We start from the raw sequence: 12,807 nt of genomic DNA, 5'->3' as shown, positions 1-12,807 counted from the left end.
GAGAAGGAGATAAAGTGAACAGAATTCGGAAATATTATAGCTTATTATATGCTGTAGGTAATTGCTCTCATAAACAGCCGGAAGCGTATGTTTTTAAAACCAACTTAGCTAAGGTAACTAGAGAATAGAGAGAAAGCCTGCAAGGCCCTATCACAGAAGACGATCAGAAAGGGATTATAAAAATAATAAAGTCCGCCAAAGGACCTGGACCCAATTGATATATGGGTGAATTTTATAAAAACTTTTATGTCTCAACTGACCCCAAAAGAGGATAAACTATACAACACGTTTATAGAGAAAGACATATGGTGACACCACCTATGAGAAAAGCTACTGTAATAGTTCTTCGCAAGCCTGGTAAAGTCTTCCAGTTTCGCACATAGGCCTATTGCCCTCCTCAAGATTGATGCAAATCTTTTCTCAAGAATTGTAGCCAATAGATTACTTGGGTCAGTCCAGCTTCATAAGAGATGGACCGATACATGATGATATTAGATTGATAAGCCGCCTGGTAGCACATACCAGCATGGTTAGCATTTAGGAAATGCTGAAAAAGCCTTTACAAAGGTAGACTGCAATTTCTGCATTACGTTGGAATAAACCCACAATAGGTATCAATATTGATATATAATTATTCTCCTGCCCCACTCTTAGGACCTCATTACGGAAGCAGGAATGCCCGACTAGGAGCCTTCAAGGCGGTCGCAATGTGTATATTTTGTATTGCGGCGTGGGCAGTGAGCTGCAGCACACGCTGCACTACAAAACATACACATCTGACATAACCATGCACTATGTGGCAGGCAAAAAGGTCAGGGATATGTAGGGAGCACCATAAGTGCCCCCCATATCAGAGGGCCAGGGGAGAAGGGGGCCCCCCAAGGGCCCCCGAGTCACTTTCTGGCAAAAAGGAACACTGTAATCCCTACGGCGGTGCCTGAGCAGGCACTGCCACTGTTGTAGGGATTGCAGTCCCTCCGATGGTCCGACAGGCTACTTGATCCCATCAGAAGCGTGGGGGTCAGTCTCTCCGCCCACCCTCCATTCACCCACCATCATAATGCGGCGGGCGGTCCTGCAGGATCCGATGGCGGTGTGAACGCCACTGACAGCCTGGCGTTGGCGGTCCCACTGCCATCGTAATGGGGCCCTTAAGGCTAAGCTGAATGGACAGAAATCCTGGCTGTTTGATTTGCACAGGGGTATTTGTCAGGGAGGCCATCATCGCCACTACTTTTCATCTTAAGTACTGAAACATTCATTTGACATGTTAAAAAATCTACACATAGGAGGGTGTTAAAGTGAGGGAGAGTGGGGTGGAGGCAGTGTAGATGTATTTTGCACCTTTGTAATGATACGCAAACAATATGTGATGTGCAACACTGTGTTGTTTCCCCATTTACAATAATGAACAAATATTTTTAAAAAACAGTGTGATAAAGGGGCGTTAATTGTTGTCCATAAGGGAATCAAATAGCGCTTTTGAAGCAAACATTATCCTAACTCTGAGAAATGAAAAACCCTCCCTTTCGGCAATGGTATATCAAATTAGACAATTCAAAGTGGTAGCTGGCTGCAGAATAAATATGAGGAAACTGGAGATCCTAAATCTGGTGTTGCAAAAGAAAATGACAGAGCATCTACAAGACTCGTATTTCAGTATCTCCCTCTTCCATAAAATACCTTAAGGTTAGATTTGTACATATGTGTAGGATCTCTACAAAGCCAAACACCTGATTCTCTTAGCAGAAACTCAGGTAATCTGCAGCGCTTGAGGTCCCCATATATTTCTTGACTGGGGAGAATTAACAATATAAAAATTAACATTGGAGTTCTACATCTTTTCCAAGAAATGCCAGTAAAACCTAGGAACATCTTCTTTTAACCAACTGTGGAGGCCTATCGCCTACTACATCTGGAATAACTTTCAACCTAGCTTCATTGGAAGCTTATACAGAGTAGTCGGGAATGTAGCAAACTCACACTTCCAGGCTTTAAACTTTACTTTCACGCAGTGCAAATGAGAACAGTATTAGTGGTGGAAAGTTGACTTAGGTTTGTATACGTTAGGCTGAGATAGGCAGGTTGTTCTTGGACTTAATATAGTTTCAAGAGGACACATGGCTCAGTAATGTTTACCTCAGTACACCAGTCACTATCACATTTCAGATATGGGACAAACTGGTGAAGAAATTTAGCCTCACAACCATAGCTTCCCCATTCACCTCTATACATTTTAACCCAGCACATGATGGCGTATACCTTATTCCAATGGCTGCTGCAAATAGATGGATACAACATGTAAAGAAAATCCTCAAAAATGTGGATCTAGGTCAACCATATGATTATCTTATCTTGGTAAATGGTAACACTATGGCAATTATTGAGGATTACAGGGCCCAGAAGTTTAGTAAAGTTATATGTGTGATTATACATGGCTCGCTACCATTTAACTATCAACTCTGTAAAGTTGCTACTGACTTCAAGCAATACCTGTACTAGATACAACCTCAGGTACGACTCACTTTATAACGCAGATTCAGGATAGGAACGCCACTCAGAATATATAGGGTGAAATGGAATAGAACAATATGCAACAATGGCCTGCGTGATTGAGGTCTAGGTGGTACAGATTCAGTCCTAAATTTCATATTTTGTGTAAAGACATCAACTGCTCGCAAAAAGTGACCTTGTTACAGAACTCGCCAACTTGTTAATTACTTCACCATAGCATCATAGATATGGTATGCTTGGATAATAACAAGTTTGATCTGCATAACAAGGTAAAATTGTAAAGCAACAACTTTAATGTGTCATGAGATTACGTAGCTGCTATTATTTATTTTTGGGTCCAAATCTGTGGACTGGTATATTTTTACATAGTTTTTAGTTATTATGGAAAAAGCGGAGAACAAAAATCTATGCAAACCAGAATTTACCCCAGCACGACATGTTGTACCATTTGATAAATGGTGAGCAGGGGGCTGTAGATTGGTGTTTAATATTTTCTCAAGGGGCTCAATTAAATAGTTCACACAATATAAAAAAAGAGTTCCAGATGGACATGAGGAAGCATCTACATTATGCACAGAAAACCTATTTGGTAATGCAGCCAATCCCAAGAAAGGCAGCTCTTACACACACAACTGCTTTTGCGAAGCTATTCTCCCCAGTAAGGGTTTCCCAGGGAGTAATTTCTAAACTATATGTAATACTAACAGATTCTGGGCCTAATCACTGATGGCCTCATATGAGCAAATAGGGCAAATTGTTTTTTGCTAACTTCTTTTTAATTCTCAGTGTTCAGTCAACAGTACATGGAGGACACATCACACAGTATATCATCAACCAGTAAGTCATGAGTACAGTGGTCAAATTAACGAGCACCTGACTGAATCATCTTAACAAAGTTATATCAATTTCTCCCTCCTGTAACTAAATGTCCCTTTTTACAGACCCCGATAAGCCTGCCAATCTCCCAATACTTTTTCCCCGTTTCCTCTACTTGTATATATTGTATGTCCAGCTCGCCAGCACCAATCCAAATCTATTTCCCAGTCAACCACTCTCGGTGAGGGGGGAGTAAATACTTAAACATGAAGATCACTATCGCTCGATCTCAAGACTCACTATGCCTGCTAAAATGGTTGAGAAGGCCATGAATACAGTAATATCTTACGACATTGAGAAACATTCTTTCCTGGATGCCACCCAGTTTGGCTTCAGGAAGCACCATAGCACGGAATTGGCACTGATCTAGGCATCTGAACAGATCAGGCAGACGGTTGATGCGGGAGGCAATGCAGCACTTGTGCTGCTTGACCTCTCTGCTGTATTCGGTACTCTTAATCACAAAAAACTACTGAAATGCCTTGACGGGATAGGCATAAAAGGAAAAGCTCTAACCTTAGTCGGATCATTTTTGTCTTGTCGAGAACAGTTCATAGCTCTTTCCGAATTAAAATCACCCAATTTCACACTGCCTTGAGGGGAACCAAGGGTTCATCATTGAGCCCCACCCTTTTTAACCCCTTCGATGCTCATGACGGAGTGGTTCCGTCATGAGCATCGGTTGAGCTGTGCTCATGACGGAACCGCTCCGTCATGAGCACAGCCCCTGGGGGAAGCGCTGGCGCTCCCCCCCTGGGGCATCGATCGTGCCCCCACAGAGGGGGATGGCAGCGGAAGAGTTTCCGCTGCCACCCCCGAGCCCCCCCACGCTTCCTGATGACGTCAGCGCGCACAGCGCGCGCGCCGGCGTCATCAGGAAGCGTTGGACGCGCTGGAATTCATTTCTTTCAGCGCGTCCAACGGGGAGGGTGAGTGTTTTGTTGCGGTGTGGCGGGGGGGGGGGGGGGGCGGAATTCCAAGGCCTTGAGGCATCGGGGGAGAGGAAAGAGTATGTCCTCTCCCCTGATGTCTCAATGCTGGGCATTCCTGTCCCACGATCGCGCACAGCGTCGCGATCGTGGAGCAGGGATGCCCCACTAGACCCCAGGGATGTCTATTTAGTCATTTGGGAAGCGACCCCTTGGGCAAGGGTCGCTTCCCTGGGGGATAATTCTTGCACAGACTTTTGTGCCCCCCCCTGGGGGCAGATCGGTCCACTTTCGGTCCGTTTCTGCCCCCAGAGGGTCAGAAAAGCCCACTAGACACTAGGGATGTCGTTCTATTGATATGGGAAGCGACCCCTTGGGCAAGGGTCGCTTCCCTTGGGGAATAATTTTTGCACAGACTTTTCTGCCCCCCCTGGGAGCAGATCGGTCCACTTTCGGTCCGTTTCTGCCCCCAGGGGGGGCAGAAAAGCCCACTAGACACCAGGGATGTCGTTTTTTGATATGGGAAGCGACCCCTTGGGCAAGGGTCGCTTCCCTGGGGGAATCATTTATGCTCAGACTTTTCTGCCCCCCTGGGGGCAGCGGTCCACTTTCGGTCCCTTTCTGCCCCCAGGGGGGCAGAAAAGCCCACTAGACACCAGGGAATTAGTGTAAATAAAAATGGAAGTGACCCCTTTGGCAAGTGTCGCTTCCAGGGGGCAATTTTTATAATATGTATTTGGCCCACCCGCCCCGGGACAGAGTAGCCTTTTTTTTTTCCTGCTGTTTTCTGCCCCACCTGGCACATAACCCGATTGACCATTTGGGTAGTAACATAGCATGTTGTAATGTTTATTGTTATATTTTTTGTGAATTGCAATAGTAATGTTTTTTTTTTTACTTTTTTGTTCTAGGTGAAGGCTTTTGCTCTTCTCAGTTTGCCGTGTTGTTACTGGTGGTTCTGCTGTTTGTGTAGTTCGGTAAGAGACTCTTTTTTGTACAATGTAAATGTGTTTGATTTCTCTGCATGAATGTTTTTTGCAAATGGTGTAATAATAGCAGTATGTTTGTTTTTTGAGTGTCAAAAACTTTTTGCATTGGTGCTCGATGTGTATTTGGTAGTCTTGTGAGTAATTTGTTTTTTTTTCTTCTTTCTAGTTTGATATCGTTGGTTTTTGCTGTGTCACTGCAGAGTTGGTTTCTGGTGAGTGCAGCTGTCTCTTGTAATTTTATAGTTTTTGAGTACATTGATCTTTGTGATAAAGGTACACATTTCTTTACTTACTTGGTTTGCACATTGTTGGTTGTTGTTGACTTGTTTGTGCAGTCTTCTATCTTAGTAAGTATAATGGATAGCCGCAGGATTACTGTTCAGCAGGTTGTTGGTTTGCTGTTTGAGTCTTCCTCCGACCATGGTTCAGAGACTGACTCTGCATCTGAGGGAGAGGAGGCAGGGGACGATTCTGGCAGTGAGTGGTCTCTCCGTATGGAGTCATCGGATGATGAAGATACTCTTAGTGCGGATGAAGTGCCTGTGTTAGAGGAGGAGACTGATGAGCCGATAGTGCGGCAAGAGGCATCTGGGCTGCAGGCTGGGGCTGCAAGGCTTCCCCTTGAAAGTGATGACCTCTGGGTTGCCCCTGGCATGGGGCAGCCGGCATTGCCAGAGTTTACTGGTGTTCAAGGGTCTAGAGTGAATACTGAAAACTTTTAGCCGGTAAATTTTTTTCAGTTGTTTATGGACGATGTGTTTTTGGCAGAGATTGTTGAGTAGACTAATTTGTATGCCGAACAGTTTTTGAGGGACAACAGTGCCAGACTTAGGCCCTACTCTAGAGCTACCCGGTGGACTCCCACAAATGTTGAAGAGATGAAGAAGTTCTTGGGTTTAACTTTTTTGATGGGCTTGCTAAGGAAGCCATCAATGTCTTCATATTGGTCTAGCAGTCCCTTGATGGCAACGTCTATTTTTCCGTCAGTCATGAGTCGTGACAGGTATTTGCTTCTGCTTCGGATGATGCATTTTGTTGATAATGGTTTAGCGTTGCCACGAGATCACCCTGATTGTGACCTTCTTTTTAAGATTAGGCCTGTCCTTGATCACTTTGTGGATCGATTTTCTGAGATTTATGCCACTGGGAAAGAAATTGCAGTGGATGAGTCTTTGGTGTTGTTCAAGGGCCGCTTGGTTTTTAGGCAATACATTCCTAGTAAGAGGGCACGCTATGGTATAAAGCTGTATATGCTGTGTGACAGTAGGACTGGATATGTGTCTAATTTCAGGGTGTACACCGGTAAGGAATCTAGGATTAACCTCCCTGGTTGTCCGTCCACTTTTGGAGTGACTGAGAAACTTGTTTGGGAACTTGGTAGAGGATTTTTCAACAAAGGCCACCATTTATATGTAGATAACTTCTACACTGGTGTGCGGTTGTTCAGGGAATTGGCCAAAGTGGACACTTTTGCTTGTGGCACAATCCGCTCTAACCGTAAAGGTTTCCCGAAAGAACATGTTTGTCAAAAGCTTGTGCGGGGACAGTGCAGTGCGTTGCGTTGCCACGAGCTTCGTGCTGTGAAGTTTTCAGACAGGAGAGATGTCTACATGCTGACTACCATCCATGATGAAAGCACTGCACCTGTGACTGTTTGGGGTCAGGTCGCTGAAGCGCGCAAACCTGTGTGCATTTTAGACTATAATAGGCACATGGGTGGTGTTGACAGAGTAGATCAGAGGTTGGAACCTTACACTGCTCTTCGTAAGGCTTACATTTGGTACAAGAAGTTGGCTATCCATCTTTTCCACTTGGCAATGTTTAATACTTTTGTTGTGTTCCAGGATTCTTGCCCTGAGTCAAAGATGACTTTTGCTAAGTTTCAGGAGTCTGTAATAGGCAGCCTTGTTGTAGTGGAACAGGCAAGTGTTCCTAGAGTTGGAGTGGTGGAGGATGTTGCTAGATTGAAAGATCGCCACTTTCCAGATCACATTCCTCCCACACCCTCAAAAGATTTTCCCAGTAGGAGATGTAGAGTCTGTTGGCGAAGAGGTACGCGGAAGGAGAGTCGTATGTACTGCCCCGACTGTCCTTCTCATCCTGCACTGTGTCTTCCTGCTTGTTTTAGAGCGTACCCCACGCGAAAGAATTATTGGGAGCATTCATGAGTGGTAAAGTGAACTGCCTGGTCTGTATTCTTTGGATAATTTGATTCTGTTCAAGGTTGGTGTTAGTGCAATGTATTTAGTTGCTGATTTTCTGTTAGAAGATTTGTATCTATTTGCGATTTGTTTGTGTTTTTATTTTTTTCTAAAAAAATCCTAAATATGATGGCGGTGTGTGTAGGCTTGCGCTTGGCTGTTGGTGTGTGTGGACTGGCACTTGGTTGGTGGTGTGCGTGGAATGGTGCTTGGCTGGCGGTGAGCGTGGACTGGCGGTGTGCATGGACTGGCGGTGTGCATGGACTGGTGCGTGGCTGGTGGTGTGCGTGGACTGGAGCTTGGCTGGCGGTGTGCGTGGAATGGTGCTTGGCTGGCGGTGTGCGTGGACTGGTACTTGGCTGGTGGTGTGCGTGGACTGGTGGTGTGTGCGGACTGGTGCTTGGCTGGTGGTGTGTGCGGACTGGTGCTTGGCTGGTGGTGTCCGTGGACTGGAGCTTGGCTGGTGGTGTGCGTGGACTGGAGCTTGGCAGGTGGTGTGCGTGGAATAGTGGTGTGTGCGGACTGGTGCTTGGCTGGAGGTGTCAGTGGACTGGAGCTTGGCTGGCGGTGTGCGTGGATTGGCGATTGGCTGGCGGTGTGCCTGGACTGGCGATTGGCTGGCGGTGTGCCTGGACTGGCGCTTGGCTGGCGGTGTGCCTGGACTGGCGCTTGGCTAGCGGTGTGCGTGGACTGGCGCTCTGCTAGCGGTGTGCGTGGACTGGCGCTCTGCTAGCGGTGTGTGTGGACTGGCGCTCTGCTAGCGGTGTGTGTGGACTGGAGCTCGGCTGGCTGGGTGTGAGTAGTGACTTTCTGCTGGTCACTACACACACTGCTAGCTGAGTGCCACTCCACGCAATCCATCAGCATGTGTAGTTGCTGTGTCTGGATTGTGGGCGTGTGAAAGTGATGGGCCCTTGAATGGCGCTGTGTGCTGGTGTGAGTTTTGTTATGTGATGGGCCCGCGGCTGGCGGTGTGAATGGTTTTGTATGTCTCACACGTATGAAAGGTGTATGAATGGCCTGTAAAGAGGTTGGTGCCTTGTCGTGGCTTTACAGCTCACGAGCTGTGAGTCAATGGTTCAGTTTCTCGCCCTTTCAATTATTACCAGTGCATTTCATGTTTAGTGAAATCACTTGCTAATACAATTGTATCTACTGAACCATCACTCACCCTCGTGCCAAATCCAACCAGTATGTGTGTGTGCTTGCGGATTAGATGGCTGTGCAGTAATATTTGTCTTTCTGAAGCAGGGTGTACCTTGTCCCTTTTTGGTGAATTTTGTACTGTGTTGCTTTTGTACCTGGTGGTGCAAATGGTCTTGTTTGTATCACGTATGAAAGGTGTGTGAATGGCCTGTAAAGTGGTTGGTGCCTTGACGTGGCTTTACAGCTCACGAGCTGCGAGTCATTGGTTTGGTTTTTTGTGAATTTAATTATTGACAGTGCATTTCATTTTTGTGAAATCTCTAGTTAATAAAATTTAATACACTGAACCATGACTCGCCCTCGTGCCAAATCCAACCAGTATGTGTGTGTGTTTGAGGAATAGATGGTTGTGCAGCAATCTTTGTCTTTAGTTTCTCTGCCAAGGTACACTTTCCATGTAAGAATAACCCACCAACTGTAGATATTGTCTAAAACCCATGGGAGTTCATGGTGATGCCTCTCTTGTGAATTCAAATTTTTTTTTTATCCCCAATGTCCTGCAAACCTCAAAATGTCTGCCACATTTTCTTTGCAATTTTACTCCAAAATTCTCAGGCTGTAGGAACAATAGTTAATCTGGTTTTGCAAGTGGGGGTCACTTTGGTTTTTGACCCGGTGCTCGGCGGCCATCTAGGGAAACCTACCAAACCCACACATTTCTGAAAACTAGACACCCGGTGGCTTCCAGGGAGGTATGGCTTGCGTGGATCCCCCAACGTTTCCTTACCCAGAATCCCCTGCAAACCTCAATTTTAGCTGAAAAAAATCACTTTTTTCACACATTTTGGGGTGGGAAAGTTGTGGCATCACCGGGCTCACACAAATTTACCACCACCCAGCGTTCCCCCAGGTCTCCCGGTAAAAATGGTGCCTCACTTGTGTGGGAGGCCCAAGTACCCGCGGCAGGCAAGGGCCCAAAACGCAGTGAGGTGACATCAAAATGGCCTATCGCAAAACCACCTGGTTTTGCAAGGGGGGTCACTTTGGTTTTTGACCCGGTGCTCGGCGGCCATCTAGGGAAACCTACCAAACCCACGCATTTCTGAAAACTAGACACCCGGCGGCTTCCAGGGAGGTATGGCTTGCGTGGATCCCCCAACGTTTCCCAGGTCTCCCGGTAAAAATGGTGCCTCACTTGTGTGGGAGGCCCAAGTACCCGTGGCAGGAAGCCGCCGGGTGTCTAGTTTTCAGAAATGCGTGGGTTTGGTAGGTTTCCCTAAATGGCCGCCAAGCACCGGGTCAAAAACCAAAGTTACCCCCCTTGCAAAACCAGTGGGTTTTGCGATAGGCCATTTTGATGTCACCTCACTACGTTTTGGGCCCTTGCCTGCCGCGGGTACTTGGGCCTCCCACACAAGTGAGGCACCATTTTTACCGAGAGACCAGGGGGAACGCTGGGTGGTGGTAAATTTATGTGAGCCCGGTGATGCCACAACTTTCCCACCCCAAAATGTGTGAAAAAAGTGATTTTTTCAGCTAAAATTGAGGTTTGCAGGGGATTCTGGGTAAGGAAACGTTGGGGGATCCACGCAAGCCATACCTCCCTGGAAGCCGCCGGGTGTCTAGTATTCAGAAATGCGTGGGTTTGGTAGGTTTCCCTAGGTGCCGGCAGAGCTAGGGTTCAAAAAGTACAGCTCGTCACTTTGCCAAAAAAGGGTCATTTTTCACTGCAAAATTGAGGTGTGACCACGTTGCGTTTTGCGCCGTTTCCTGTCGCGGGCACTATGCCGACCCGCACAAGTGAGATACCATTTTTCTCGTAGGACTTTGGGGAACGCGGGGTGGGTGGAAATTTGTGGATCCACGCATATTCCAGAACTTTCCATCACAGAAATATGGGGAAAATGTGTTTTTTTGTCAATTTTTTAGGTTTGCAAGGGATTCTGGGTAGCAGACCATGGTGGGAGGCAGTCAAGTCACCCCATCCTGGATTCCCCTAGGTGTCTAGTTTTCAAAAATGTATAGGTTTGCTAGGTTTCCCTAGGTGCCGGCAGGGCTAGGGTTCAAAAACTACAGCTCGTCACTTTGCCAAAAAAGGGTCATTTTTCACTGCAAAATTGAGGTGTGACCACGTTGCGTTTTGCGCCGTTTCCTGTCACGGGCACTATGCCGACACGCACAAGTGAGGTACCATTTTTCTCGTAGGACTTTGGGGAACGCGGGGTGGGTGGAAATTTGTGGATCCACGCAGATTCCAGAACTTTCCATCACAGAAATGTGGAGAAAATGTGTTTGTCAATTTTTTACGTTTGCAAGGGATTCTGGGTAACAGACCATGGTGGGAGGCAGTCAAGTCACCCCATCCTGGATTCCCCTGGGTGTCTAGTTTTCAAAAATGTATAGGTTTGCTAGGTTTCCCTAGGTTCCGGCAGGGCTAGGGTTCAAAAACTACAGCTAGTCATTTTGCCAAAAAAGGGTCATTTTTCACTGCAAAATTGCGGTGTGACCACGTTGCGTTTTGCGCCGTTTCCTGTCGCGGGCACTATGCCGACCCGCACAAGTGAGGTACCATTTTTCTCATAGGACTTTGGGGAATGCGGGGTGGGTGGAAATTTGTGGATCCACGCAGATTCCAGAACTTTCCATCACAGAAATGTGGAGAAAAGTTTTTTTTTTGTCACTTTTTTACGTTTGGAAGGGATTCTGGGTAACAGACCATGGTGGGAGGCACTCAAGTCACCCCATCCTGGATTCCCCTGGGTGTCTAGTTTTAAAAAATGTATAGGTTTGCTAGGTTTCCCTAGGTGCCGGCAGGGCTAGGGTTCAAAAACTACAGCTAGACTCTTCGCAAAAAATGTGTAAATTTTCAGTGTGAAAATGTGGTGTGTTCACCTTCGGTTTTGAGCCACTTCCTGTCGTGGGCACTATGCCTACCCACACAAGTGAGGTACCATTTTTATCGGGAGACTTAGGGTAGTTCAGATTTGTAAAGCAACTGTTATTACCTATTGATTTTTGATGCATTTCTCCCTTCCAAATGACAGACATTGTGTAAAAAAAAATCATTTTGAAAAATGACCAATAATTGTCATGCAAGTATGAGTATTCCCAATTCCGAAAATGTCCAAATATGCACTGTTTCTAAACTCTGTAATTTGTTCCCATTTCAGAAATACATATATGTCTTTCATACCGATTTTCCATGTATACATTTTCCCACAATAATTGCTATATACCCGGAACAAAAAAAAAAACATTACAAAATGCTGCTCAGTTTTTTACTCTGGGTTCGTTGGGCTCTTGGTGAACCTACAAGTCCTATATATCCCCACAATCAGGAAGGTCCACCGGATGTAACGGTACATTGCTTTCAAAGAGATGTCATAATTCGAAGAAGTTACAGGTGAAAACTTTGACTCAAAAGGCTGCTTTTTTCAACAAATTTTTAATTTTTCCTATATTTACCTGTTAGTTTCTATAAAGAAACCTTGATGGATCTACACAAATGACCCCTTGCTGAATTCAGAATTTTGTCTACTTTTCAAAAATGTATAGCTTTCCAGGATCCATTATTGCTTTTCTACCCATTTTTATCATTATCTGGAAGGAGGTTCAAAGCACAAAAAATAGCAAAAATAGGGTATGTCCCAGAAAAATGTCAAAACTGTGTAAAAAAATGTTGGATTTCTGACAAAAATCTGTCATTCCCTAAAAGCTGGGGAAATTGTGATTTCAGCCCCACAAACCCTTTTTTGATATCATTTGCAGAGAAAAACCCAGACGCTTTCATTTGCAGCCACTTTTCCCCATTTTTCACAAAAAAACCAAACTTTTGCTGTGTTTTGACCAATTTCTGGGAACCCTCTAGGAGAATCCACAAACCCTGGGTACCTTTAGAATCCCCATGATGTTGGAAGAAAAGGACCCAAATTTGGCGTGGATACCTAATGTGGTCAAAAAGTGGCCTAAGCGCGCACTACCCCAAATAGCCCAAAAAAGGCTTAGCACAGGAGGGGAAAAGGCCTAGCAGCGAAGGGGTTAATATCTATGTTGCCAATTGGAGGAGCCTAGCGCTTGACCAAGATGGCCGCGTGAGCTTTGAGCTCCCGAGACCCTCGTGCCCTCCGTCGTCTATCCTGTATATAATCCTGT

General features: G+C 45.8%; 1 protein-coding gene and 1 long non-coding RNA gene across 6 annotated transcripts in view; both read right to left on the bottom strand.

Moving 5' to 3' along the window:
• Window positions 1–12,807, bottom strand: part of GGA3 (golgi associated, gamma adaptin ear containing, ARF binding protein 3) — a 730,897-nt gene that overhangs the window by 611,440 nt on the left and 106,650 nt on the right. The gene's annotated exons all lie outside the window — the stretch shown is intronic.
• Window positions 1–12,807, bottom strand: part of LOC146810098 (uncharacterized) — a 44,395-nt gene that overhangs the window by 2,494 nt on the left and 29,094 nt on the right. The window lies entirely within an intron of this gene.

Source organism: Triturus cristatus, chromosome 7 (genome assembly GCF_964204655.1).
Source record: "Triturus cristatus chromosome 7, aTriCri1.1, whole genome shotgun sequence".
Classification (NCBI taxonomy): domain Eukaryota; kingdom Metazoa; phylum Chordata; class Amphibia; order Caudata; family Salamandridae; genus Triturus; species Triturus cristatus.
This window is presented reverse-complemented; position numbering and strand designations above follow the sequence as displayed.